The 15,532-nt window shown below is 44.1% G+C and overlaps 1 protein-coding gene across 3 annotated transcripts in view; it reads right to left on the minus strand.

Annotated features, from left to right (window-relative positions):
• The window catches only part of SPEN (spen family transcriptional repressor), a 104,106-nt gene that overhangs the window by 39,316 nt on the left and 49,258 nt on the right, over positions 1-15,532 (minus strand). The gene's annotated exons all lie outside the window — the stretch shown is intronic.

Raw genomic sequence — 15,532 nt, forward strand, 5'->3', positions numbered from 1 at the left:
TGAGGCTCTGGCAATGGACAGTTAGCAAAAATGTCAAAATGCATGAAAGCATCCATGAAGCTCTTTCAATTTATTCATCAATGTCAAACGCTTTTTCACCACTCACATATCTAAAATATCTTTTTTTTAAAAAAAATTTGCTTATAAAAGCTAAAAAGTTTCTCTGTCGTGGTCTGATTTTAAAGTAGACCTGAACTCTTGCACAGGACACAAGGGAAAAAAAAAAAGAAGAAGAGAGAAATGTACCGTGTGTGTTTTTAGAGAGAAGAGCCTGTCCAATGCCACCTCATCTTCAAGTACTCACAAGTGTAATTTTATCTCTCAGCTATGTCAGCACAGAGATTCGACAGCCCTCGGCTGATATGTAAACACAGGAGGTTAAACCCTATGTGTCTACTTCTATGAAAGCAGGAAGTAGACACAGCAGATTTATTGTAGGAATTCTGTAAGCTGTAACAAATAAATGTTTTTCTGTAAAGGTTTCAAGGTGAATGCTTATCTTTAAGAGCAGAGAGGAAGTTCTAAGTTCAGGTCAGCTTGGTGTTTCAAGCAACACACTAAAGACATACAGCAGCAGGGACTGCCTGGTGCAGCAAAACACAGTCCTAACAGGATTGCTAAAACATAACTTATGCTAAAAACCCAACACCATGGGCCAGGAAAAAGGTGCTTTAGATGACAGAGTGTCTATCTCAGTGGAGCGGCTCTGCAGACTTCTAGTAAGGAGGCTAGAGAGCAGATTAGCCCTCTGTTAAAGTGCACATTTTTATGTAAGTATTTATATAGCGCCAACATTTTACGCAGTGCTGTACAGAGCAGGGCTGTGGAGTCTGAGATGGAGTCAGAGTTGAGGAGTCTGAGCAATTCTGGGTCCCTGGAGTCAGTGGTTTCAAACTGAGAAGTCGGAGCAATTTGGGGTACCTGGAGTCGGAGTTGGAGGTTTCATAAACTGAGGAGTCGGATGATTTTTGTACTGACTCCATAGCCCTGGTAAAGAGTATATATTGTCTTGTCACTAACTGTCCCTCAGAGGGGCTCACAATCTAGTCCCTACCATATTCATATGTGTGTATCATGTAGTGCATGTATCATAGTGTAGGGCAAATTTATGGGGAAACCAATCAACTTATTTGTATGTTTTTGGGATGTGGGAGGAAACCGGAGTGCCAGGAGGAAACCCACACAGACCTAGGGAGAACATACAAACTCCTTGCAGATGTTGACCTAGCTGGGATGTTGACCGGGGACCCAGCACTGCAAGGCAAGCGCTCTAACCACTACACCACTGTGCTGCTACATTCACCACAAAGCAACCCACCTGTCACTCTAGGATAACCCCACATCCACTTGTCAGTCTAGCAGCCTATCTCTTCAGCTATCCCTCCAAATAAAGCCATTTACATTTTTTAATAAGTCTGCAGAAATCATCAGAAAAACAACATATGATCCATCTCATGAGCTACAATTATGCATGGACACCCTCCTTAGAAAACAAGCTAATATACAGGCTCTTTTTCTGGCATCTATAGTCTCACATTTGTATATCGGTCAATGAGCAGTACATTTATCGAACCATTATTGTATACACACTCAAGATTGGCAACGACATATGGCCCAATAAATCCATAACAAATCATTCCAACTGCAGAGAAACACTGTGGCAGGCCATCTAATGCAGTCTGAAGGTGGAGGTTTCTCCAGTGAATCTCGGGCAATAATTCAGATAGACACACCAGTATGTGTGCAACTCAATTACCAGGCAATGGAGAGAACTCGCAATCCTGAAATAGTTATGCTGCTGATACCGTCTGAACAGCATATACTACAAATGTTGTTCCCCATTTATTGCCTAATACAATGCCACCTGCAACACTTGTTCCCTGAAAGTAGACATGAACTCATACAAGACAGAAGGAAAACCGATAAATGCACCCTGTGTGTATTTAGAGTGTTTAGCCTATGTCCCCCTTATCTGTGACAAATCAAAAGTGTAATTTGATCTTCCAGCTGTGTCAGCTTACTGCCTCTGCAGAGCAGCCAATTTGTAAACACAGGATGTTAACCCTAGGTCTGCTTCCATGAAAGCAGGAAGTAGACACTGCAGATTTATTGAAGGATTTTTATCAGCTGTAACAAAAATGTTTTTCTTTGAAGGTTATTATGCTGTTGAATATCTTTTAGAGCAGAGAGGAATTTCTGAGTTCAGGTCCGCTTTAAATGACTGTGGGCGTGGCTTTGCAGGGGAAGGAGAACAATCTTAGCTATACAGCTTCATCGTTTTGTTGCCCAAAACAAAGAATGATGGTTGTGCTGTCATTCAGCGTCAATGGAGAGGTCACTGCTGCAGTGAAGTGATGCTGGCGGCCATTCGCTGTGGTATAATGCACAAACTCAGCGCACCCCCGCTTTGTAATTCCAAGACTGAGGTAAAAACGCCACTTATTCCTAAGGGTTGGTAAGCCAGCAATGGTTCTGAGGACAGCAGCCCTGCGCTAGCTTCTGTTTGTAGCTAGCAGCACACTAGAGCAGAGCACCTGATTCACACTGGCCACACACTGTTATAGACTGTCAGCAGATCTATACAAGAGCCTCCGGGTATACCAACAGTGCTAGTGAAGCAAATGTGCCATGAACCTCCCTCTGCTTCCATCTAAACATCAAATCATGTGCAGAGCCAACAAAAACAGGATGTTCATTCACTGCACACGACAATTTGTTTCGAGCAATCCTGAATGGAATTAAACCATAGAAATGGATGGATCCAGAGGCTTCTTGTGTCTTCTTATACCCCACTGTTCCTGCGGCCGGTCCCTCTAAGCATATTCTACCCAGCGGTTAACTAGGTTTCTTCAGTGAGCAAGCACGGCCATTTATATTATTTGTTTTATTTATGTATTGTATTTATAAAGCGCCAACAAACTACGCAGCGTTGGAATAATGGGGAGCAGGGCTCTGGAGTCTGTACAAAAATCATCCGATTCCTCAGTTTATGAAACCACCAACTGACTCCAGGTACCCAAAATATAGCTCCGACTCCTCGACTCCGACTCGGACTCCACAGCCCTGATTCGTGAGTCAGGCTTGGTTCCCACCTGCTGTTGGATCGCGCGCAGCCAGCGGGAGTGGACAGTGTAGTTTCCGCTCCGATGGTCTCCTGTGATCCGGCTGGAGCCTGGAACAAATGCGGTACCCCCAAACGCTATATAGTTACCCTATTCACCTGCCCAGGATAATTGCGGTCCTCTTACCGCAACTGCTCCCATGGACAAGTGTGAACAGCTCCTCAGGGTCTGCACATGCCCAACAGAGTGAAGACACTCGTGAACAGCTTTTTTCCTCCAGGCATGAGTGCTTCGTTCTACTGGCTGCACAGACCTTACTTGCATATGCTCAGTACAGACACGATCTCGAACTGAAGAAACAGAGGCACCTGATGCCCGAATCTGCCAGCATGAGGGTAATATCGCATCACATGCTAATATAAAAGAACTTCAAACGTTCAAACAATTTGCTCCTCTATTACAGGGTAGAGCATATAAAACCGGCACCAGCTCAAGAGCATGTGTTACACAGGCAGATGCCAGCCAGCCCCTATGCTCACTGCCTGCTTTGTGTGTGGAGGGTTCTCTAGCTTTATGGAAGCCCCCATCGCCTGTACTCACTGCTGTATGGGTAACACTGTCATACGGCAGCAAATACAGGCAACATAGAGGCTTCGATAAAGATGGAAACCACACGCACTGGGGAGCGAGTAGCACGTGTGCAGGAACAGGCCAGCCAGCATCTGATGCACAAGCAGCAGGCAGCCAAGGACAATTTTATATGCACCACCCTATATCAACACAAGTCCACAATCAAATAGCCAATTAAGTATCACCAAGAAAAACAAAAACATGGAAACCACATTTTTTATAGGATAATTATTAACCTCCTGCGATGCACAAGCATGGGACAAGCCATGGGAACTGCTGTTCTTAAACTGTAACCAATTAACAAGCTGACACATTGCCTTCCAGCAGCTCTGGAGGTGTGGCTAACTCACAGGGACAACAAAGGATGATTTGCATATTCAGCAGTGATGCATCGTGGGAGACATCATATGCTCATTTCAACCTCTAAAAATCGCAAATACCTTCTATTTTAAGACTGCAAACTTGTTTTGCATAACATTTTAGCAAGAGGGTTTTTTGGTCCTTTGTAGCCCCTTACACACGCCTTACACACTCCTAGTCCAGCATGAGTTTGCTGGTTTATCTGTAACTTAAACTGTAACCCAAAAAAGAACATAAAACAAACTGATCATCAGTCTGTAAAAAAAATTTAAATAACCACAAGATGGCGCTCAACCACCACACGTGGGAAACAGCATACTACAGCAGCATTGTTCGGTATTATGACACGTTACAGGGGGAGCAGGATGGGCTGGACTCCACAGGGAAGATATATATAGGCACTCTGCAATATGACTGAATACAGGCATCGAAGAGCACCTGTCACTGTATATAGTATAAGCACACCTATGAACACGCTCACCAAAACTGCAAGCCTCTTTCCTGTTAGGTTGTTGTGACCGGTTACGTTTATCCTTTTCATTTAAACAACAACAAATAACATTTGTAAAGCACTTTTGTCCCGTAGGACTCAAAGCGCATAAGCATGGCTCAGACCAATTATTGGTTGATTGGTAAATTGTGGTACAGAGGAAGTCCAGAAAAGCCAGGCTACACAGGTGGCTTTTCAGTCTGGATTTGAATAACTTCAGGGATGGTGCTGTCTTTACTAGGTGTGGTAGGGAGTTCCAAAGAGTAGGGGCAGCATGACAGAAAGCTCTGTCTCCAGAGGTTTTGAGGTGCACTCTGGGGGTGACCAAGTTTATAGACCCTGCTGATCTGAGGTTGTGAGAGGTGTGGTGCAGCTTCAGCAAGTCCCTTATGTATCCAGGGCCCAGATTGTGCAGTGATGTGCAGTGAATGTCAGCAGTCCAATCTTGAAGAGTATTCTCCATTTAATGTGATGCTCTGTTCAACAAGCAAATGCTTAATAAACAAAAATAAGAGGAAAGGCAGACGTTGGATGACACGCAGCTGCTGAGTCACAGCAATGAAACGGATGAAGGAGAGTCCTATAAAATCTAGTGGCCAAGGAGAGCCCGGAACTGCAGTTACATAACAGTCAGAGGGAAATAAAGCATGCCTGGGACATGCACGGTGAGGAAGACAAGAAAGCAGCTCAGCTTTTAGAAAGTGCCCATACATCACTTGATTTTTCTTGCCAGGTTTGATCACCATGTTTGAATTTGCCAGAGATGGATGCTGCAAAGTCGTAACTAAATTATAGATTGGACAGGATGGAAAGACGTTGCACAAAAAGGGGGCAGTCGGGTGCGCTGCAGTAGCGGCATTTGATTTTGGGGTAACCAGCGGACCTGAAGGACACCAGTGTTCTCCCCAGGCTCTTTTAGCCAGGTGTTCCACCCGGCTGGTTTTGGTGACCACCCGGCTGTCATCAGCTCACCTCTATGCTGTGAGCAGAGTTGCGCACAGAAGCACCTGCCCTGCATTCTCTCATCTTGCCCCACCCAGCTACGATTTCGTACCACCCGGCTGGAAATTTATGGGGAGGACATGAGACCCCCCAGCCGGTCTCCCCCTAAAATGTGCTCCCCACCTATCCGCCGCCTCCTGTTTCCTCTCTCCATCACGCCTTTACCACATGACCTGACGGCATGTATGTGGTCATGTAATGCACGTGGCAGTGTGTCACGGGGTACAGGTGGCCTGATGGCGATGGAGTGAAGACTCAGGAGGAGGAGGACTGGGGAACAGGTGAGCGTAAGCTCCGCTGCAGCACTCTCCATGCCCCGTTACCAACGACACCCAGATTTCTTCAGTCTGTGCATAATATCACCAGGACAAAATGAGGAAGAAATCCCCAACAGATAAAGACCTGACAATACTCTCAATTTTCCTCAAATCTGCAGAAAAACACAGGAGACTTGGAACTTTGAGCAATATATACTAAAAGCCTACTGAGCGCCATTCAATAGATGAAGAATCTCCCTCTTCAGACCCACAAGCTGCAGAAGGACACCAATAGGAAGAAAGTTGCCGGTTGTTGCTGGGAGAACAGTTCTGCATTCATGGCATTGTGATAAGCGAGGCCAGCTGTGTCCTTGGACTATACTGAATGCCAAACAGACTGCAGCCTGCCAGCACAGCGACACATATAGGGCACCACGGAAGACGGGGCTGAGATTTCTAAGTGTCATCTCTGTACAGCTTGTCCTCCTGGGTGCCATGTTTATATATTACAACCTATGGGGATGGGCAGATCTACACATCGGCAACACCGGAAAGGAAAAGGAATGCAGCTTTCCTCCAATCACACTGCAGATACTCACAAGTCACATGAATTTCTATCAAATGAACAGGTGAGCGATTAGGCATGGTACACACCACGCAATTTTCAATTCAGATCCTATTTCCAATAGAGAAAATTAGAAATATATACACACACACAGTCTACTGATTGTCAGTGATCAAAAGCCCAAACTTGTTCTGTTTTCGAGAGTTGGCATGTGTACGCTAGCTTTCTTCCAATCGAAACAATGACAGATCTGAATATTAATCTGATCATTTGCTCAAATAGGATCGGAAGTGAAAATTGATTGGCGTGTAACCAGGCTTTACACTTCACCTGAACTACCAGATTCCCAGACCAGCTCCCTTGTGTATAGCAGCAATATTTCACACAGCACTCCACAAGCCCGCACCCTGAGCTCACACATTTGATAAAAGGCTGTCAGTCTTAAAGGACATCCGAGGTGAAAATAAATGAATGAAATAAACAATTGTATCTATCGTCCTACTCCTAAAAAGGACGTTTTAAGATATTCCAGTTTTATATTTAAATCTACTTTAAGTTTTTACTGTTTTATTGTTTTTGCTCAATGACACATTCATTGGAGTATGCCAGAGCTAAAAATCTATGAACTATTGACCTTTTTATCTCTTTCCTCCTCTCAGAAGCCTGTAGTATAACCCACTCCCGACTCAGACAGGAAGTGCCACTTACATACCCGATGTTTAACTCTTTCAGGCAGAGAAAGAAAAAAAGGAACACAGCCTAATTATTTGTGTGCTAGGCACTGTATATACACATGTCCATTTCATCATGTCACATCGGGTATCCCTTAAGTCTGATACACATCCAATGTTGATTGGCCAATAACTGACCTATGTAATATAAGCGCGTACCTACACATACACAATCTGTTTAGTATTCAAAATCTGCCCTCATACTATATGCATATACGTGTACGCACCATTACAAGTAGAATCACCCCATTAAGAGTGCATGCACACATTGAATGTTCATTGGCTAGTTACAGGTCAATTTTACCTCCTCCATGTAGTATGAGGTCCAACAGATTTTGTATCCTATGAACAGATCATTTTGGTAACCTCTTATCCAACATTGAGGTGGTAAAATTAGGCAATCATTTGCCAATCAAAATTGGAAGCTTGTACCAGGCTTAAGGCAGAGAATATAAAAGCTCCACATTGAGGGGTCCTGAACCTCTGACCCCACTGCAAACCACTTAAGCACCATAAAAAAAGATTTAGATGAACAGCCAAACTATCAAAACCTATATAGACTACACACACAGAATTCTTATCAGCCATTCAGCACCATCAGGAAGGCATCCGTTAAGTTCCAACTTCATTCTGCAGCATGAGAATGGATCTTCTACCCTGCCAAAATCCTAACCTATCTGCAGTGCAAACAAAAACAAGGACTCATGCAACAGATGGTGCAGCCTCCACAGAGCCCTGAGCTCAGCATCACTGAGTCAGTCTGGGAGTATTACTTGCAGAAACAGAAGCTTGTGGGGTCCCTTTTATGTGGGAAGTGAATTCACCGCCTGTCAGCTGCTCTTGTGCACCGCTTGGGCGCTTCCCGGCATTACGTACAGGCAGCCCCCTATGGGGACACATCTGGGCGGACACGTTTATATGTGGCATGCGACCACGTTTAGATGCGACAGGCATTGTGTCACATATGCTACCATTCGGCTGAATGAAACTGCAACCGCAAAGCGCTGATGGCCAGCAGCTGGAAAGCGGAAATGCATGATAAGCACACGTTCAGCCTCGTGTAGAAGGGGACCTGAACTCAGAACTTCTCTCTGCTCTAAAAGATACACAACAGAATACTAACCTTTAAACAATAAACATGTCTTTGTTACAGCTGATACAAATCCTAAAATAAATCTGCACAGTTTCTATTCCTGATTCATGGAAGTAGACATATTGTTTACAGCCTGTGCTTTCAAATGGGCTTATCTGCCGTGGGCAGTCATGTGACACAGGGGGGAGATCAAATTACAACTAGTGATTAGACACAAATGAGGGGGAATTACACAGGCTAAACACTTTAAATACATGCAGGGTGCTTTTCTGTTATGTTTTCTGTGTATCCTGTGCAAGAGTTCAGGTCCACTTAAAGAAATTCCAAGTCTGCAGTAAACGTGGCAAATTCTCCAGAAAGTATGATACAACTTACTACGAAATAACCATTAGAAACTGCATGCAGGCGTACACTAACAGGCTGCATGATTACATGGCAGATCAGACAAAACAATAAATCCAACAAATCTATTGCTACAAATAGCATTGTTTTACCAACCAAAAATATAAACGAAGTACTGATCTCTGTAAGAAGCATGAGTGGGGTGGGGTTGTGTAATCAAAAAGTCTGCCTAAATCTATTTTAAAGGTGTGTACTGACACGCAGAATTCCCCCTCAACCTGTGTCGCCTGCCAGGAACTTAGTCCTGTTGGTGAATTCACTAAGCTTTATCAAACGTCATCAGCGTTATCAGCGCTGCGTAATATGTTGGCGCTTTATAAATACAATAAATAAATAATTTACCTCATGGGGTAAAATCTGATTTTTAATTCACTAAGGTGTTATATATTTATCGAATGTTTTATCGATAAAACTTCAGTAAATTGATAACACCTTAGTGAATTCAAAATTAGATTTTACCAGGGCTGTGGAGTCGGAGTCGAGGCAATTTTGGGCACCCGGAGTCGGAGTTGTTGATTTCATAAACTGAGGAGTCGGAAGATTTTTGTACAAAATCCACAGTCATGTTAAGTATTAGGCTCAGGAGTCGGAGTCGAGGAGTCTGAGCCATTTTGGGTTCCCGGAGTCGGAGTTTCATAAACCGAGGAGTCGGAGTCTGAAGATTTTTGTCCCGACTCCATAGCCCTGAATTTTACCCATTAGGCAAATTATCAAACGTTTGATAAAGTGTTTGATAAAGCTTAGTGAATTGAGGCCATTGTGTGGCCTCAGTAATGTACAGATGCGGCGCTAGGCGACAGATGAGCAATGTGTTCTGCGCTTATGAGCGCTTGGCATCATTTTCTGGAGTTTCGTTGCCCCTAGAGGCTCGGAATCATGTAAACCAACATGTGATCGTGTGAACTCGATCGACTGCACCAGCAATCGACAATAAACGTATTGAGATGAACACCATGTGTTCATCCCAATGTGAGACACAGTTGATCCCAGCGGTAAGTGTAGTCGCCTGCCTGAACCAGCCCTAAAGATCCAGCATGCCAGATCATTAAGTGACCTCTGAGGACCCCTGAACACGCATCAGATTCTGTCCCTCAGTCTGGTGTGTGTATGGGGCCTAAATCCAATGCTGATGGCAAAGCAATCAACATTCAATCTGATTGATATCCTGTGACAGACAGTGGTCTCTCCCCCCCAGCATTATTTTTACAAAACAACCTCACAAAATGACCACAAGTGCCTGGGATTTCTGCACAGAGCGGCGTATGCATCGATAGATATCTGTAGCTTCTATATCCTATAAAACGAAGCTGTGAAAAACACCAACCCGCTAATTAAGCTCTATAAACAAAGCTTTCTAGAAGTGATACCAGACAAGTATTTTATTTATGAAGTAAATAATTCATCTAGTAACAGCAGGGCAGCCAGATTTCCTGCACAGCCAGGCGTTTGGAGCATGTGGCGTGGGTCCCCCCCCCCCGGCTGCCGGGGACGGCCCCCCTGACCTGAGGAGGTGCTGATGGATGGAGAGTGAGCCGTGTGCACAGCATCCTTTCATTACCATCCCAGAGCTGTGGGAACTGCCCAATCCTATTTCACAACATGCACAAAATGGCTGTCGAGACAAAGAGCAGAGTAAGTGCTGCCGACACGCTGGGGAGTGCTAATCGAGGCCCTTGTGTGACCGAATCACACAGCCCAGAACTGGCTGCCCCACAATTCACACGATGCCAGTGATATCCAGTACAGCCACATTCACTGCATGAGTCACAGGCCCAGCCCAGCAATGCCCTATATAGCACCGGCCCAGCAATCATCGCTGTAAAGAGAAGGGAGAACAAAACAAATGGGCCTGGGCTGCTTTACATACTGATGCTATTTTTAAGCGGATTCTAATTTATACAGTCCCCTACTTACAAATGACTTGAGTTACACCATTTCAGATATACAAAGTTGTCGTCATGTACAAATTCTATCATGCTGTTTTTTATTACAGCATATATTTTGTTATATGTTACAGTATTGTAAGTACAGTATATATTCCTGCATATAAGGCTACTTTTTAACCCTTCAAAATCTCCTGCAAAGTCGGGGGTTGTCTTATACGCTGGGTGATATGCCCTATCCTGTTACTGCCTCTCAGATCTCGCTGCTGAGGACTGTAGTGAAGCGGTGCAGGCGCACGTGTGCGAGATCTGAGAGGCAGAGGAGGAGGCAAATAGGATACAAGGGCAGACTAGATGGGTGAGGGCTCTTTCACAGTGGGACGTTAAAGTCGCACGTTAGAAAATTGCATGCTGTGTGTTTAGCAATACATTTGCTGCGTTGTGTGTTGCACATGCTCAGTAATTTTTTTTTCTTTTTAAAATGTAACGCATGCGCCGTTTTCGTTCCATCAGTATGCAACGGCGCACCAAGAGGCACATAACGTAGTACAAAAGAACGTCCAATTTTATAACCTACATGCGCTGCGTTAGGGGCACGTTGTGCGACTTTAACGTCACATCAAACGCAATGTCCCACTGTGAAAGAGGCGTGTTTTGTGGGCACAGCATGATTTATTCTTCCATAAAGCTCTGATAAACAGGTAGACAGGGAGAGCTGACCAATCCGCTTAGGGAGAGTTCACCAATCCAACCAGTCAATCACCTGTATATTGTTATATAATGTGTACCACATACAGTACAGCACCAGTAAATGATTTTTTTAAATTTTTATTTGGTGTGTGTTGGAAGAGGGGTAGTCTTATATGGCGAGTATATCCCAAACTCTATATTTTAACTGGAAAAGTTGGGGGGGGGGGGGGGGGGGTCGTCTTATACGCTGGAATATACAGTCATTTTAAACACTGTAGAAGCACATTGAAAATAACCAAAAATAGTTTATACATGTCAAAATCCAGAGTAGTCCAAAGTAAATCCACTTTTCACCATGCTTAACCTTCTTAGCGGTATGGACAAGCTCAGCTCGTCCATAACCGCCGCAGGGCACTGCTCAGGCCCTAGTGGGCCGATTTTCTTATTTTTTTTTTTAAAACACGCAGCTAGCACTTTGCTAGCTGCGTGTCGGGGACGATTGCCGCCGATGCGCCGCTACCCGCCGTGTAACCCCATGCGCAGCCTGGCCAATCAGCGCCAGGCAGCGATGAGGGGTGGATCGGGACTCCGTGACGTCACCCCGCTGAAGATGTCATTCCGATCGTCCCCATGGCGAGGGGGAAGCCCTAAAGGAAATCCCGTTCAGAACGGGATTTCCTGGTAGGTTCGATCGCCGGAGGCGATCGGAAGGGTGGGAGGGATTCGGCAGGGAGGGGGGAATCATGTAGCTAGCGCTAGGCTAGCTACAGGATTTAAAAAAAAAAAAAAAAAAAAAAAAAAAAAAAAAAAATACTGCTGCGCAGCCACCCTGGCGATCTTAATAGAACGCCAGGGTGGTTAAAGAGGAACTGTAACGGAAATAATGAATACAATTATTTTTTACAATATTCATTTATAGATTATTTAGTTAATGCTTGCCCATTTTAACATCTTTCCTCTCGCCGATTTACAGTTTGAAATTTATCACTGGTGGTGACATCTTCAGTCGTGTCAAGTGGTCTGTACGGAATGTTCGTTACTGAGAGTTCTATGCATTTAGGGAGATACCGGTTTCTTGGCAGTTGGAAAAAGCTGTTATTTCCCACAATGCAACGAGGTTCAGACAGGAAACTGTTAGGACCATGGTCATGACATTACACTGTGGGAGAGGTCTCACCACAATATCAGCCATACAGACCTTCCTGATGATCTATTTGAGAAAAGGAATAGATTTCTCATGGGAAAGGGGTTATCAGCCACTGAATGGAACGAAGTTCAATCCTTGGTTAAAGTTCCTCTTTAACACAGGACTCAACTTACAAACACATTCAACTTGGAAACAATCATCCAGAACAGATCCTGTTTGTAAGTAGGAAACCACCTGTATTAAAAATACAAGCTCTTTTTTAGTTTTGTACAGAGTGGGGGAGGAGCTGTTCTGCTGACTGCCTCCCTGTGAAGACAGATACCCTTTAATTACAGCAGAGTACCCAGATAGAACCACTAGGGAAGTATAATGGACTAAAAGAGACCAAAAAGCCCTCCTAGTAAAAAGCAACGCCGAGTATAATATTGCCTGCTTCAAACAGAAGGAATTAGCAATAATTCAGCTGTAAGTGAGCAACAACTGTGTTTTCCCATGATGCACAATTCATAATTATACAAATCATCTCAATATGCCCTTGAAAGCAATAGTTCCCCAACCAGAGCCACTGGTGTAAAGTGAGCCTATAGCTTATACATTTCACAGAGCCACATCAACCCAGCATGCAGACAGCCTGTTTGGGGCTATCCGGTCCTCAGTGCATGGCAGTGATCGATTTTCCTAGTGGTTCAGGGTCACCATGAGCTGTCCGATACCCAACACTCATCTCTACCCCTTTTAAACACCTAACAATACCCTCACCTCTGCCCGATGCCCAAATCTAACTTTGTGACATATACTGCGCATGCAAAGCAACACATACTGATGGGCAGCACTAAATGTCACTACACCACTAATACTTTTAGCCATAGCCCCCGAACAAGCATGCAGATCGGATGTCTGACAGAAGTCTAACTGAATTTGCTGCATGCTTGTTTCAGGTGCGTGATTCAGACACTACAGAAGCCAAATAGATCAGCAGGACTGCCAGGCAACTGGTATTGTTTTAGGCCTGGAACCCAAAAAAAAAAAAAAAAAAAAAATCACTAGCGTTTTTAATTTGCGTTTTGTAAGCGATTTCATTAGCGTTTTCCTTCGATTTGGGTAGCGATTTTAAAAAGTGTAAGCTTTTTGCCAAAATCAATCAGAGAAGACAAGAATGACTGGCACTCAATACTTGCTGGAATTCGCAGTTGGATTGGGTTACCGAGTAGATTGTGCTCAACACTATAACAGACATATATCCAAGATTGAAGAAGAAAAGTAGGTCCGGCACCAATCTGCTGCTTCAGTAAGAATTTTAATCCAACAGGTACAGTAAGGTTAACATTGGAAGATACAAAGCGACGGCCTGACAGCCGTTTCGCAGGTCACCCAGCTTCTGGCCTCTGACGAAGCTGGGTGACCTGCGAAACGGCTGTCAGGCCGTCTCTTTGTATCTTCCAATGTTAACCTTACTGTACCTGTTGGATTAAAATTCTTACTGAAGAAGCAGATTGGTGCCGGACCTACTTTTCTTCTTCAATCTTGGATGTAAGCTTTTTGCCAACGATTGCGTAGCGATTTGTGATTAGTGTTTTTCATTCTGATTGGTCTTTTCAATTTATTATAACTTTTTTACAGTTTGCAGAAATTTAAAATCTCACACAAATCTCTATATGTACCGATCCATGAGCGATTTGCCAGTGCCGTAATACTTTACATTGATCCCAAAATGCTGCATGTCCTGCGATTGCAATTTTGCTAAACGCAATCGCTACTGTGGAATTTGTTCTATTTACATTAAAGAAAGGTGAATTCCGCTCTACCTCTGCTGCTACGGCAGTGCTGGAATCGGGCGACTCGGACCCAAATACATCATCTTTCTTCTGCTGATGTATTTATTTACATTGGCAGAGCGTTTAGGGAAATCGCTAGCGATTTAAAGCGCTCCCTAAACGCTCAAAAAAAGCCTAGAGGGTTCCAGACCTAAAAGAAAATAAATATGGCAGCCTCCATATCCCTCTCACTTCAGGTATCCTTTAAAATGAGGAATCTCCATTTTTATCTCAGGTCTGCGGAGGGTAAATGTTTTATAATGTGAACATAACTACAACACTCATGGAGAATTTTACAAGATAAAGCAGAATGAAGCCTTTGCATGCTGTACATATATTTGTCATCACAGAGGTTTTCTGCACAAGAAAGCGGACAGAAAAGACAAGTAGGTGTGTCAGTATCATCGCAGGCCTGATAGATGGCTGTAAATCTGAGTGGCCAGCATAAAGTGTCTGTAAAATGGACGACAACCAATCAGAGTGCCCCTTTCCTGTTTCTAGGGCAGGCTGGAGACGTGAAAGGGAGAACTGGTTGCTATAGACACAGTTCCGCTTTCAGACATTCACGTACACAAGGCCATTAAGTGCCTGAATATTTCATGAGCGGGTCTGGACACAGCCCAGAAGCCAAATACCCAACGTGCAGCGAGAAACAAAAACTACAGCTGGCTCGGTATTTCATCTTTGTTATTGCTGTGAAATCAAGCAGATTGTTGTTCGCTACTTACAGTAACTCCACCAGCGGCCACACCTCAAGGTGGGATGAAGCTATGGAGAGACGGGAACTGATAGCCAATAATATCATATCCTATACGGCCAGATCTCTAGTGTATCAGGATGTTGCAAAGGTTCCTTTGGCGTTAAACCGAGAGCGAACGCAAACCTTCATAATGTTCCCAGGTCACTGGAGAATGTTACAGTGAAAATAGCGGCGAGGGGAAACAGTCATCGAAAAAATGATGCAACATTGAAGCCCTAAGGTCTAGCTTAGCTTCTTGACCCAGGAACATTGTATATAAGTCTGCTTAAACAGAAGGCACCTTCCTGGGAAAAACATTAACATTCACAAAGCATTAGCTTTTTCCACAGTCCAACCTAAAGCTTAGGATATGCATTATTCCTGCCATTTACATTTTGCTCGCTTTAAAAAAAGAACCTGAACTGAAAATAAAATCTCTTTCTCCTCTCCTGTGTCCTGTTTGTCCACTGTGATCAATGGAATTTTCTGTCCTCCATTTTGAAAATGGCCATTAACCCCATAACAGCTTCCTGACTAGCACACTGTTAACCTTCCTGGCGGTAAGCCCGAGCTGAGCTCGGGCTATGCCGCGCAGGAAGATATCTCAGCCCCTGGTGTTGGGCGATTTGGGCCATTTAAAGTGCTGTACGCGCAGCTAGCACTTTGC

Source organism: Hyperolius riggenbachi, chromosome 6 (genome assembly GCF_040937935.1).
Source record: "Hyperolius riggenbachi isolate aHypRig1 chromosome 6, aHypRig1.pri, whole genome shotgun sequence".
NCBI lineage: Eukaryota > Metazoa > Chordata > Amphibia > Anura > Hyperoliidae > Hyperolius > Hyperolius riggenbachi.